The sequence below is a fragment of the Orbicella faveolata genome, unplaced genomic scaffold (assembly GCF_042242905.1).
Source record: "Orbicella faveolata isolate gen_17 unplaced genomic scaffold, um_ofav_v1 contig_12, whole genome shotgun sequence".
In the NCBI taxonomy this organism is placed as follows: Eukaryota; Metazoa; Cnidaria; class Anthozoa; order Scleractinia; family Merulinidae; genus Orbicella; species Orbicella faveolata.
Genome location: NW_028301539.1, coordinates 13,430,001 through 13,445,091, shown reverse-complemented (window position 1 = coordinate 13,445,091; position 15,091 = coordinate 13,430,001).

The window sequence follows — 15,091 nt, the reverse complement described above, 5'->3', positions numbered from 1 at the left end:
TTTCATTGAGAACATTGTGGTGGGGAAGGTACCACGTCTGTTCAGGCGTCGGACCTATTTCCTCGTCAAGCACTTTCTCTGTATAACCCTTGTCAAGAAGTTCTCGAATTCCGCCCTTGTACTTGGCGTGTAACTCGGAGTCTTTCCGGAACCGACGCGCCAACGACTGAAGCCTCTTTTCAGCAACTCTTCGATTATCAGTCAAATTAGGGAGCTTGGACTTGAAGGGGATATCCATCTGATAATGTCCCTCAACTAACTCCATCGACTGTTCCCATATATCAACAGCTCTCTTATCTTCGACTGAAAACTGTGGCAAACTGTTTGCCAAGGCTTCAGTTGTTTCAATCTTCCAAAACTGCTCCACCTGCGCATCCAGACTCTCATCGGCACGAGCAAGATTGGAAAGGGTGGACTCTTCAATCAGGCGTTCAGATTCCAAGGGACCATTAAGGGACCACCCTAAGCGAGTCCTGATGGCATAAGGTTGTCCTTCTTGCCCCTTTCGCAGCTCTAGGGGCCAAAGACCTTCAGGAACGTCTTGGCCTATCAAAACAGAAACGCCCGACTTGTCAACTCGAGGGAGGAGAAGATCTCTGAGATGAGGCCACTTAATGGCGTCGCTAGCTGAGGCTATACAACTCTCCAAGGTGGGTAGATTGGGCAGGGCGTACACCTTTGGCAGCTAGATAACACTGGTTTTCCCCATCCCACTCTTAGCCGCTACTACTTCTAAAGCCACCACTTCCACATCGGCGTTTTCTCTACTGTTGACAGTAGTTAGGGAGAGATTCGCCTGTTGGCCTCTCACCCCAAGTTTCTCTATCAAGGCCTCGGAGCAAAAGGTCTTGGTACTCCCTGAATCGAGCAAGGCATGTGTGTAGTAATAAATCGTTTGACCCTTGGCTCTCACCTTCAAGGAAACTATGGGCAGCGCTAACTTGATCTCCCCTTGTTTTGGTGAGCTGCATGTATGGGTGTGGCTTTCAATTTGTTGACTACTAGTTCCAGGATTAGGCTTTGCCTGCTGCTCGCCAGGGTCCTCCTTTCCAGATCGTCCAAAGGATTGGTGCAACAATTTAGAGTGCTTCATAGTACATCCCTCTACACCGCATATAACGCCCGCTCTGCACTGCTTCTCAACGTGTCTACCATCAAAACAACAGAAGCAGAGTTTCTTACCACAAACAAAACTTAGTTTTTCCCAGGCGACATAGCTTTAAACTGGGAACAAACATTCAAGACATGATCCCCCTTACAAAGCCGACAAACATGCCGTGTAGTCTTAGCGTTCTTAAACTTGGGATCATTGATGTTTCCCTGACTTTCCGGGCTTTGCTGGTCCTCATGGCCTTGCACTCCAAAACTAGATCCTATGGTTCTTCCTGGCCTTCGCGGGCTTCTTCCACTGGAATCCTCAGACTTGCTTTCCGAAAACAGGATCAGTGGCCTCCCGAGCAGCTTCTGATACAAAATGTGTCAACTTGACAATTGAGGGGTATCTGCCTGTTGCTTCCAAGGTCTTAACAACAAATTTCCTCCATCGACTCTGAAGCGACTGTGGCAGTCTTTCAACAATCTTGACCATACTCCTGTGAGTGTCAATTTCTTCCAGTTTGCTCATGCCTTCTAAAGTCTCCTTACAACTTCTAAGATCATCCGCCAGTTCCGGAAGGCAGTGCCCTTCACCATGTCTTACAATAGGTCCCTCGGTGACTTTCTTAACCCACATTTCAGAGATCTTGTAGTCATTTCCAAACCTCTCTTTCAGAAGCGCTCTTGCTTTCGCGTATCCCGCTGAAGGACCCATGACGGCACAGCACTTGATGACTTTGAGGGCTTCTCCTTTACAATACTGAAAAAGTCCATCATCTATACCAGCACTTCCAATGCTATTATCGAAACTACGCATGAACATCCAGAACTCTAATGGGTCCCCATTGAAAGTCATAAGCTCAGCCTCCGGCAACTGCATAATGTTAATCATCTGAAGGAGGCGTGGCTCATCACAGACTGTGGAATTTGGACCGACATGCTGTTCTTTGCCTAGTGCAGGGGGCTCCTGACTGTTCCCTTCAACATTAGCATATTTAACTTGCTCACCAGTCATCGTCTTCTCTACTTCAACACTGGCTCCTCGCGTTTGTGCACCAGACGCTGCGTTCTTCAAATTGCCTGACATACACGTTGGCCACTCCGCTGTGTTTGGATTTAAAGGCGACTTCTCAACTAAACTTCTTACACCACTGATGCGATCACTCAATCCATCTCTCTCCTCAAACATCTGATAAACTCTCTTCTCAGCTTCAACCTCTGAAATCTTAGCTCTTAAGGTTACAGTATACCTTCAGGGGTGTCTTGCGTGCAAGCGATGTAGCCCGTGCAGTTTAAGCTGTAGATACCTAAACCCCTATATCAGATTAAAGCTTATAGAGCTGGCTATCAAACTATACCAAGAATTTTGAAATAAAATGAATTGTCGAATTTTTCACGACCAGTAAATGCGAGCACCCTAATCACCTTTCGAAAGCTACAAGTCAAAGCGAATTTCGTTTTTCGCCAATTTAATTTTTTCCTCGGTTTCAGGGCCCAAAGCGCTTAAAAAACGTGTCTGCGTTTTGACATATTCAATTGCAGTAAAAAGTTACAAAACATTTTCGAAATAGGATTAAAAAGATGTGGAGTAATCGTACAAAAATTGCGCTCGAAGAAAAGGTATTCGAAATTAACAATTCCCAGACACGCTTTTTTAGTTTATATGTTAAACTAGCTACTGTCCAAATTTGAGAGCAATTGAACAAATTCCCTTTGAGTTATAACTCTTTAAAGTGTCTGCTTCAAGTGGAAAAATTTATTCGAGAAAACAGCGCTAATAAAAATCTTCTGCTTCGCAAACAAACTCCGCCCACAAACGCCTTCAACTGGGTTCTCAGATAACTGAGCCAATCCGTGCAGGGAAAGTTTACTACCATTAACCTCCTGGTGAAATTTACGCGCGAATCTCTAAAAAACTTTTGTGTTTCGCAATGCGCTCAAGGAACCGAAGGCGGATAGGTAGTTTTTCTGTAGCTCGGTTTTTCCTGAAGCTGGGCTGACAAAATGGGGAAGACTAAAAAGGATACGAACGCTAGAGTGGCTGAACGAAGAAAACAAACAAAAGAAAGCGCGGGGAGCAACCGTACTGTGTGTGGTCAACTGTGCATGGATAATATTTCATATGGTCTCGATGAGTCCGGCGATTTGTCGATATCGAACTCATCAAAAAAGTCTCTGTCAACATCCCTGTTATTGCTGTCAAGTTCCGAAATTTTTACAGAACCTTTCTTTTCTCTTACCACGAATATTTTACCCGCCTTATACGATAGCTATAGCTTCATCCGCGTGGCGAACTTTCGCTTCTTCACTCATTGGTGTATTTTCATTCGTTCTTCGCTGTTTTCGCTTTTTCGAACTGGTCCATGGTTTCAACGTGGTCTATGTCTACTTATAACTTAATAGAGTTACACCTAATACCAAAAATGCTGGGTAGTCAGAACAACAATGCTGATCAACTGAGTAGTCAATTCGTGACATCCATACAGATAATTCTCGCGAAAATCGTCTCGGTTGATTGCATACGCACCATAGAGCTGTCAATCAAGAGGTAAACTTTTACTTCCGGTGAAAACGTAAAACCGCCATTTCTCCGCCAATATTTAGCCTTTTTCAAAAAATTTTTTCAGAAATTAGAGATTATTCTTCGACCACTACTTTGAACCAAAAATCCAAATTTGAAGAAAATTGCCGACGCGAAGGTATACTGTAACCTCAAGTTCAACTACTCTTGGTCATATTGCAATTGTAACTGTTTTTGTTTGAGTTCCAAACCGATAGGGTCTAAAAGTACTCACGAGTGACCACGAGTGAGATTACATCAAAAAATGTCAGTGATGTTATTATGACGTCATCAAGAAGTCATTGTGAGATCATATCATTAAATAATGACCTTACCACCACACTGAGGCTATTTACTGGTGTAGTAATCAAAGATTGGAACAGTGGCCGTGCTTCACAATTCGAATTTTTTTCCGTTTCAAATATTAGCTGCTTTTTTACTTGTGCAAGGGAAGAAAGATTCGCCCCGTTTTACTAAAAACTGCGCGCGGACTTTGCATGCTTTGTTTGATCGAATAACAGATAAACCATTCTGGCCGGAAAATACGGCCTTTGGCAACCTACAAAACTAGGTGGAAAATCTCGTACAGACTGGACTAGGATTGCGTTACACCGCGTAAACGTAACTAGTGATCACTAGTGTAACTACAACATGCCCGATAATTTTTAGCGACGACTCAAGATAAAGGAGGTGTCTCCTCTATGTCCTTCCCTTCCTCTGGAGTCCCCGGAGATGTTTAAAATCGTGGTCTGTGGACTATAGATTTCAGATTGCATGCCATAAAATGAAAGGGAAACCCAAAATTTGAAAATTAATTCAAAACAAGTTGAAACATAAATTTTGCGAGTTGCAGCTAAACAAATGGCCACGATTTGTTGTCAGAAAACTAACGTAACCCCGACTTGCACAGCTTACCAAAACACCGTGATTTGTGGTCAGAATGGTTTATTCGACGTTCCAAGGTTAACATTTTTCAACTGTGAAAACAAGAGGTAAACTCGCGCAATTTAAACAAATACAAACGCAGGGTAAAAATGTTTGGCGACGCGCTGTCTGGTGGGTCGGCTGGCCGAAATCGCGAAACTTAATTTTCTCAAGAAATATTTATTATAAGTTTTGGCGTTCTGAAATTGAACGTTCACTGGCGGAAACAAATCTTAGAGAAATGCTTTTACTGGAAGTTTATAGTTCTCTACAAAGCTTATAGTTTGACAAGTTTAATTCATTCATTAGTAGTTCAACCTCACGTGCGTGCAGATCGTTATCTGTTATTCGATCAACCAAAACTGGCGAAGTCCGCGAGTGAAGTTTTGAGCTTTTACACTACGTTTAATAAGATCGCTCGGATTTTCCTACCTTTCACAACTGCAAAAAGATCACAAATGAGGCATGAAAGAACAGAAGGTCAACAGCCAATATTTGGAAAGAAAAAAAAAATCGAATTGTGAATTCACAGGCAGTGCTCTCAACACTATTAAATAGCCTAAGTGTGGTCACTGGTCAGGTCATTATTTGATGAAATGCCCTCACAATGACTTCTTAATGACGTCATGATGATTTTTTGACTTTATCTTAACCGTGGTCACTCGTGGTCACTCGTGGTCATTCGTGGTCATTCGTGGTCATTCGTGGTCACTCGTAAGTACTTTTAGACCCTATCGTTCCAAACCATCTTTCAGGACCTGTGCACGCGCGATCAACGCCGCCTTTCTAGCCGCGGCCCTCAACCGCGCACTGGACGCGGTTGTTGAAGACGACTTCTTTGCACTCCGAGTTGTTTGACTGATACTATCGTCTGGGTTAAGTTCGTCTTCTAACTGACCAAGAGAGAGAGAGATTTAACGCACATGACACACTCACGCGGTGGTCTTCTAATTTCAACACTTCACTACAATTGTTTGCAGCTTCGACATAGTACAATTGGGCACTGGGAACCTCTTCTGACGTACCAGCCTTTTCCAACCACTGAATTAATTTAACATTAAAGTCAAATAAATCCTTAAGAGCTGTTCTCACCTGTTCCAACCTTTTCTGGACGCGATCAACACTCGCTTCATTGTCCAACAAAGATTTTAACTCATCCCGCTTCCTTGTTTTATTTGACGCGTAACCGCCACGTTGTTTTCTCAAGACCGCCATTTTCTCTAAATTGACAGCATGTAAATCCAAAGTTACCTTTACAACCGCAGTTCATATATGAATTATTTCATATAAACTTCACATCATTTCACTCCTCACGGGAAGATATGAACTCAACTAATTGACCTCGCTCCCAATGTGTGGCTTCATAGTTCAGTTGGTAGAGCATCGCACCGGTATCGCGGAGGTCACGGGTTCGAATCCCGTTGAAGCCCTGATTTTTTCAGGCTTCTTCTTTCCAAGTGCTTAAATTGGAAAATTAACTGCGATGATCATTCTTCACTTCCAAAGTTACATTGCTCCTTCGAGGCCGAGCACTGACACAAAGATTCTCCTCAGACAGGCTCCTTCGTTCACCAATTCCACGGTACATTTCGCTAGCACAACTCGAACCAAGCACGACAAACAGCCTGACCGCAAACGTCGATGACAGACTCGGTTTTCAAACTCCAAACACGCAAAATGTAATCCGATGCAGCACACAAGAATACGAACATCAACCAGCTACCTTTTGCGTGACAACAATCGAGGACTTCAATCCAGAGTTTCCACCAAAATATCTGTACGTTCGATGTTGAAGAAATCCACAAACAAATTGTACACTGAAGATGTTTATTCTGCTACTCGTCCTTCCGTCGGTTCGGTACAGCTGAAAGTTACAAATGTAAAGCTTGCGACTCGAACAAATATTGAAATACGAAAAAAAAAATCAATACAAATGAGCGACCACTTACATATTTTTGGGCATCTTTAGGCCTAATCAAGATGTCAAGATCGAGAAAGTAAACTGAAGGCGAAGGTAAAGCAAACTTTCCGCGTACACTACACACAAAACGACGCACACCAAACTGCTCAGAGCACATGGTCGCAAAAATCACGTGACCCGCACAAGGCGGGTACAGAGGGGCACGGTAAGGCAAACTGTCTCTAACAGAATTATTTAGTGAAATCAAGTGATATCATTCCAGCCATTCGAACAGACCATGATGTAATTTCGATAGAGATTGGAGAGCTAGAAAATGAGCTTAAAGGTCCTGGGTATTGGAAAATGAACTGTTCCATGTTGAGGGATAAAGAATATGTAAATAATGTTACTGAAATGCTTCCAGTATGGACGGCAGAGGGCCGCAAAGAACTTTCGGACAGTCGTAACGTTTGGGATTGGATCAAATATAAGATAAGGGCACATGCCATTAACTAATCAAAGAAAAAAGCCAAGGAAAGAAATGCAACAGAATCAAATCTCCAAGATGAGCTTAGAAAGGCAAAGCAAGAATACGAAACTACACCCAGTGACTCTAACGCAACTCGCTCTAATGCGGCTCAGGAAAGGACAAAAACTAAAGGAATAATTATACGTGCACGTGCTCGTTGGCATGAGCATGGAGAAAAGAGCACAAAATACTTTTTAAACCTCGAGAAAAGAAATCATGTAAAAAAGCATATACAAAAACTTCATATAAGCGGAGCAATTAAGTGGCAGTCTCTCTAAAAGTGGTCCATTGCATTTCTGGTCGGGAAAAAGTTTTCCCTCAAACTTTTCTCAGTGAACTATCTTAGGTCATAAGTAAATGCAAAGACTTTAGTTTTTGCAAATACGTCAAAATAATTTTTTTAGAGCTCACAACAATCATAGCCGGAAAACGCCTAAATTTGAGTGTTCCAATGACGGAAAATTTCCTAACTTGACAAGCTCGCTGCTCAAAGACCACCAAACGTAACAACAAATTGTTATTATCCCTACATTAAGTGATCCTTCAAGGGTAAGAAATGCACGTTACTTTTGATATATTTTGTTTTGGGGGATCCTGAAAATTAATCTATTACCCCACCCGTTACATCACTTTCTGAAAACCCGCTAAAGTAGCTTGTCTTCGCTGGCATTTATTTCCCAAGTCCAGACCCGGCCGCTCAAAACTCCAACTGAATTCTGCTAAACAAGGGTTGGGAAGCATAGAAATCTAAAAATACCTTGTGCTTTTTATCTCCCTTTCCCACAGCGACCTCGAACTTATTGTGCTTTGTTCGATTCTCACACTTCATTATGCAAATTACGTTGTCACGCTAATTCAGATTGTTTTCAATCAAAACGCTCTCACATTGTTTTAATTAATCATGCCACGTTTAAGATACAGGGATCCAACAAAAACTAAAACTCAGAAACGGTTTAAATAGGTAGCATTGCTGAATTATTAGCAGTGATCTCCAGACGCTTTGTGGAAAAGTCAGGAAAACGTGGCTGGAATATTTGCAAATTTAGTCACAGTCCATTACTTCTATTAGTCCTGTTTATAGACCGGTCAGTTTGCAAAACTTTTCTAGTGTTTTGATTCTTTCTTTCCATTTTCCGCTGATGTTTCTAAAGTGAACCGTACTATTTAGCCGATGTTAAAACTTGAAAATTGATATCAAATCTTGACAGAACGCTGTAACTGAAATCGACAACGTCGTGACCTTCATAGACTTCGTAATCTCAGCTGTGTTGCACAAGCCACAAATATTTTACCTCCTTATCTGCTCCAGACACTGCAAAGTCAACCAATATGTACAGGTTCGTACAGTGTGTATTCGCTTTAGCAATACTCATTGTCTTACAATGCAACCTTGCTTGCTCTTTGGTTATAATGGATTGCGATGCGTTTGGAAAACACTTCAAAATGAGCATCGACTTGGTGGACAATTATTGTTCTCCTAACTAAGTGAGTACTTCTTTATTTAATAACGTTTTCGTAACCAAATCACTCAGATGACTCTCATATGTTTTACTATACTCCAGAAGAGCGAGAATCAGGATGATCAAAAAGTAAACACGAGGATGAGGACGGGTTGTGTTGTGGTGATGGTGTCCTGACCTGACAGCTATGTGAACTCAGATCCCTCTCAGGGGCAGCTAATTTGACCTTTTCTCTATGGGGCAGTGCCCCTATTACCTCTGAAACTGCTTTCAATACATTACAGCCGGATAAAACAAAATGTTTTAACGCCTGTGTTATGTAACAAAAAGTGTGTAAGAAAGTTACAATTTGTTGTACAAACCTGAGCCGACTTGAACCAGAACACCATACATTTGATGGCTTTAGCCATTTCAAGATTCAGTGAATATCAGCTCTTTGCCGCTTTCTGGTTCCTACCAGGACGCCCTTGATGTGCTGGATACTGACAGGCTGTTCTGGGTCGCCAGAACTTCCCATACGTGTGCCTGTGCTTGGCGCATACGGACATTTGCGCGACAAGCGACTCGTCTAAATCAAAAAGGTCAGTCCTCGCCAAGATAAGCTGTCCCTCTGTTATGGTCTCTCGTGACAAATGGATGGAAGCAAGGTGACTTTCTATGATGTCATTGCATTGAAGTAAGCTAATGATACCCGATGTTCCTATTGAATCCTACAACGATCTGTACACGTGCGCGATAAAAAGCACGACATTTTGTTTTGAGATAGGTATCCGTTTAATCTGATTTGTCAGACACGGTGGTAAAATTTAATCATGTAAGCTAGGCTTTAACAAAACACTACACAACTAGCACTGAAATTTCTTGCCAAAAATGCCCCTAAAATTAAATTGCAAAATTGATACTAAACGAGGCCACCAAAATTAGTTATAAAATTGCCTATTCCTGTTGTTGGGCGGTCGCTTCAACGGGTAATAAAAAAAGCCAAAATTGATTTTTTGATATTAATTCTAGCCGCGCAAACTATTTCAAGTTACTAAATATTTAACTTTGCTCATAAATGATACGGATATACTAATCCACGAAAACCTCCAAAGCTAAACCATGTCGCCTTTCAACTTTCAGTTGCCGAATAGAAGATAATAAACAGAATAGAAGCTAATTGAATTGAATGCATTGGTCACAAATTGTCGATTTCAGTATTCATTGTAGAAGCCCTTCACACATAGTAAAAGCTGAATTTTACATGTTTAAGTATTAGAACCCTAAGTGCATGCAAATATTGAATTACACATATTTCTTTTTTAAATCGTCAATAGAAGAAAAGCTAGATTCAAAAACATGAAAAAGTTTCCCGATTATATAGACCAAGTTTTACAGACAACCAAATTTGCATAATACTTTGGAGCCACCACATCATTTCCCAGCGATTTCCTCACGGCACGGTACAAGGGAACAAATAAGTCAACACTTTCAGCTACGTAAGCCGTTAATAATTTTTATTTTTGTGTAATCGTTTTTATTTTACACTTACGGTGAAATGTAACAATGTTAAAGCGTTTTGAATGTGAACTTGCGTGACAACCTAATTTGCATAATGAAGGGTGAGAATCGCACAAAGCACAGAAAGTTCGAAGTCGCTGTGGGAAAGAAAGATAAAAAGCGCAAGGTATTTTTACATTTCTATGTTTCCTAACCCTTGCTTAGCAGAATTCAGTTGGAATTTTGAGCGGCCGGGTCTGGACTTGGGAAATAAATGCCAGCGAAGACAAGCTACTTTGGCGGGTTTTCAGAAAGTGATATAACGGGTGGTAATAGATAAATTTTCAGGATCCCCCAAAACAAAATATATCAAAAGTAACGTGCATTTCTTACCCTTGAAGGATCACTTAATGTAGGGATAGCAACAATTTTTTGTTACGTTTGGTGGTCTTTGAGCAGCGAGCTTGTCAAGTTAGGAAATTTTCCGTCATTGGAATGTTCAAATTTAGGCGTTTTCCGGCTATGATTGTTGTGAGCTCTAAAAAAATTATTTTGACGTATTTGCAAAAACTAAAGTCTTTGCATTTACTTATGACCTAAGATAGTTCACTGAGAAAAGTTTGAGGGAAAACTTTTTCCCGACCAGAAATGCAGTGGACCGCTTTTAGAGAGACTGCCACTTAAAACGGATCCATTTTGTATATTAAAGAAACAAGAACGGTTCTACAAAAACCTGTACAAAAGCAGTACTACTGATCCAGATGTTGCGATGAAAATTTCTTCTTTCCTTAATGGCTGCGGCCGCACTAAGAGAATTAACTGGGTTCATTTTTTAGAAACCTGGTTAAAAATTCTAAACAACTTAACTCGGTTAAAGGTTGGTTATAATAAAATAACGGGATTATATTTTATGAGCGGCCGCACTGAAATGGGTTATGAAGTGGGTTTAACTCAATTGACGTCATGAGATAAACCGACAAAATGGCAGACTTCGAGGACCCTGTTCAGTCTGTTGTTATATTCTCGATTCTTTTTCTTTGTTTTCGTTTCCTTTCTCTCCACTCACGGCTAAGGCAGTCCCTCTTCCTTCTAATGTGCACTACGCAAATTTCTAAGGCAGTTCTTTCAAACATGATGTTAATTCCACGTAGACGTCAGTGTTCTCCATCGCCGTCGAATGAATCGTCCTCGAGTCTGGGTATATCCGAGAGACCAGCGATGGTTTGGGGAAATCCATAGGAATCCTGCCATGCATGACTTTTTTAGAGACTACTTTCGAATGAGCTTCGACTCTTTTCACGCCCTTTGTCGTATTCTGTCGCCATTTATGGCAAAAATAAACACTCGCTTCCGTGCAGCGCTGATCAGACTGCTGATAAAAGACCACTAACCTGGGTTAAAGAACGGAAAAAGATGGTTTAAAATTAACCTAACCCGGTTAAAAAATCTATTGTACATCAATTAATTTCCATGGTAACCGTAAACCTGGTTTAAGTTCCATGAACAGCCGAAATTAGCGGCTGCATCCCGATTTTTCGGTAACCCGGTTAACCGTAATTAATTAATTAGAAATAACCCGGTTAACTCTCCAGTGCGAGTGCGGCCGCGGCCAATGATCTACATATACCCACACTTTCTGAAGACCAGAAAAAATTTTGCGAAGGCAAAATTTCAGCAGAAGAATGTTTTCGTCTCTTTGATAGCTTTGACAATAACAAAACTCCTGGTAATGACGGCATTTCTATTGAATTCTATAAGACATTTTGGCCAGTAATTAGCGATAGCTTTATTAACTACATTAATGAATGTTTCGAAAAAGGTGAGATGTCTAGTTCTCAAAAACAAGCAATCATCACACTAATTGAAAAGAAACGGAAAGATCGTTCACATTTAGACTAGACGCTCTAAGAGCGTTTACTCGGGCTTCGTACCACAGTATCAAATCGTACTTTACGAAAATGAGTATTGGACACAATAAAAGCAAATTAACGAATCAGGATATTTTAGGACAAGAGTTCCGCTTAGATATTTACTATTCAAGTTGTTTCGTTGAATATCCTCCTCATCCTATCGCAAGTTGTGAGTTTAAACCATTTTGGTTCAAGAATGAAGCACAGCTGTCTACGCATTGATGGAGAAGTTGTTTGCAAAGAATTTTCGAGGTCTTTTTACAACTTATGGCGATTACTTTGTACATGCTAGCAGAAATTGTACGAAGTTTGTTTGCTGGTCGTGGCGATCCGAGTAAATTGTGTAGCTGAACATCTTTGCCGTGTTGCGATCTTAAACTCTTTTCAAGAGTCATATCTCCTTTGCAGAGCGAATAATCCCTTTCGAGAGAGCAAAAAAGAATCATGATAAACTCCTTCGCGAAAACAACAGTCCTGTTACTAGGCTCAAATTGCATTGCACACAATTTGCATAAACTTTCAAGTTGCGTATTTTGCGGATAACTTCCAAGAATTTGCGACCCTTAACGCAGTTTATGAAGAAATATTCAAGCTATATGAGTAATAACGAAGAGGCAAGATTTGCTGTTACTCCGAGTTTCGTGCTTACGCACTCATCAGACAGTATTTAATGATAAGCATTCCTATCAACTAGATATATATACACGGTATTAAACAATAGGCTAATTGCTGGACTAGTTGCATTACAATAAGTGATAGTTATACTGGAAAACAATAGGTGTGAAGATAGAAATTACGGGGACGAGTATAAACTGCGTGGGTGCAGTACAATATAAAGAAAGTGTCAAGCGTTCTTCAAGTAGAATTTGTTCTCGTGCCGGCATTTAGAAATAAGTTCTGATCTTTTGTTTAGTAGATTGTCGTTGCTATGTTTGATAATCATTAGTTTTTCTGTGAGGCAGAGGTCGCATCGTTTGGAAATGTTGTTGTAGGGTCTTGCACGGCTAATAATTGACCATTTGATGTTGAAGTCTTGTTTTTTGTCGTGTAGTTGCCAGATGTATTTAGAAAGCTCGGTGCTGTTGATGTATTTTCTGTGCTTAAATGTGGATTTGTGCTGCGAGAATCTCTGTTTGAATGTTCCTTCTGTCAGTCCAATGTAGTTCTTGGTTGTGTTGTTAGTTGTAACTTGTGCGTTGTAGATTACACTGGAAGTCAGGCATTTGTTGTCTAGCGGGCATTGGTCTTTTTTGCGGCAGTTGCATTGCTCTCCGGTGGTTGCGTTGGCGTTGTTGTCGGCGTTTGTTATTTTCATGTTGTGTTTGTTGATTACTGTTTTCATGTTGTCCATGCAACATATCGATTGAAAGCAGAAAGCCTAACGACGAACCGCAGTACATCAACACAAAGTCTAACCACCCACCTAACATAATAAAGCAACTTCCAGCATCCATCAATCGCCGTATTTCCGCCAACTCATGCAACGAACACGAATTCAACAAGGCCAAACCAATCTACGAAACTGCTTTGAAAGCCAGCGGATACTCTGAAACACTAATTTACAACGAAGACAATCAACCAACACGCCCCCGACGCAACAGACAAAGAAACATTATATGGTACAACCCTCCATTTAGTAAAAATGTAAAGACAAACATCGGTAGAACATTCCTGAAGCTCATATCTAAGCACTTTCCGAACCAACATAAATACCACAGCCTCTTCAACAAAAACAACGTCAAAGTCAGCTACAGTTGCATGGACAACATGAAAACAGTAATCAACAAACACAACATGAAAATAACAAACGCCGACAACAACGCCAACGCAACCACCGGAGAGCAATGCAACTGCCGCAAAAAAGACCAATGCCCGCTAGACAACAAATGCCTGACTTCCAGTGTAATCTACAACGCACAAGTTACAACTAACAACACAACCAAGAACTACATTGGACTGACAGAAGGAACATTCAAACAGAGATTCTCGCAGCACAAATCCACATTTAAGCACAGAAAACACATCAACAGCACCGAGCTTTCTAAATACATCTGGCAACTACACGACAAAAAACAAGACTTCAACATCAAATGGTCAATTATTAGCCGTGCAAGACCCTACAACAACATTTCCAAACGATGCGACCTCTGCCTCACAGAAAAACTAATGATTATCAAACATAGCAACGACAATCTACTAAACAAAAGATCAGAACTTATTTCTAAATGCCGGCACGAGAACAAATTCTACTTGAAGAACGCTTGACACTTTCTTTATATTGTACTGCACCCACGCAGTTTATACTCGTCCCCGTAATTTCTATCTTCACACCTATTGTTTTCCAGTATAACTATCACTTATTGTAATGCAACTAGTCCAGCAATTAGCCTATTGTTTAATACCGTGTATATATATCTAGTTGATAGGAATGCTTATCATTAAATACTGTCTGATGAGTGCGTAAGCACGAAACTCGGAGTAACAGCAAATCTTGCCTCTTCGTTATTACTCATATACTCAGCTCTACACTATATGTGTATTGAGCACTATTTTAATGGGATCTGCTACTTCCTCATATGGAAATATTCAAGCTATATATTTTTATTTAATCAAGGCAGGATTATTTTTAAAAGGACTCTCATTTATAAAGGAAGATGCGGCATTCTGTTTTGCTATTTATTTTGGTTTCATGCTCGTCTAGTTCATGTCACGCAGCATGATTTTCTTTTGCAGTCAGACACAGTTTTCTAAAAGAATTGGCGATTGCCGAGACTGCTAAATATATTTGAACTACAAGTGAAATAACTGGCTAAACTATAGTCAATGCAAATTTTCCTAAGGAGTTAGCAAGAGCGTTGGTTCGTCAATAATCCCGCACAATTCCCCGCACAATCGAAGGTTTCATTCTCCCGCACAATGTGCCTCCAAATTCACACGTTATTTCTTTTTCCTGCACCCTACTAGAAAGTCAACTAACTTGGAAGTAAGATATTTAATTCAAGTTACCGAAAGTCTTATGTTTACAACTTTGGAGATCGACATATTTTGCGCGGTGCAAGGAACAAGTCTCATGTTTTTAACGAGCTACGAGTCCAAAAACGGTTTCGTATTTAGCTCGTTTTATTGCAATATGATTTGTTTTACTGCAATGTTCTAGATGATAACAGCAGTAGCCACATACCGTCATTGACTGCCTATTTTTTGCCAGTGTTTTCGTAGATTGAACTCATACAG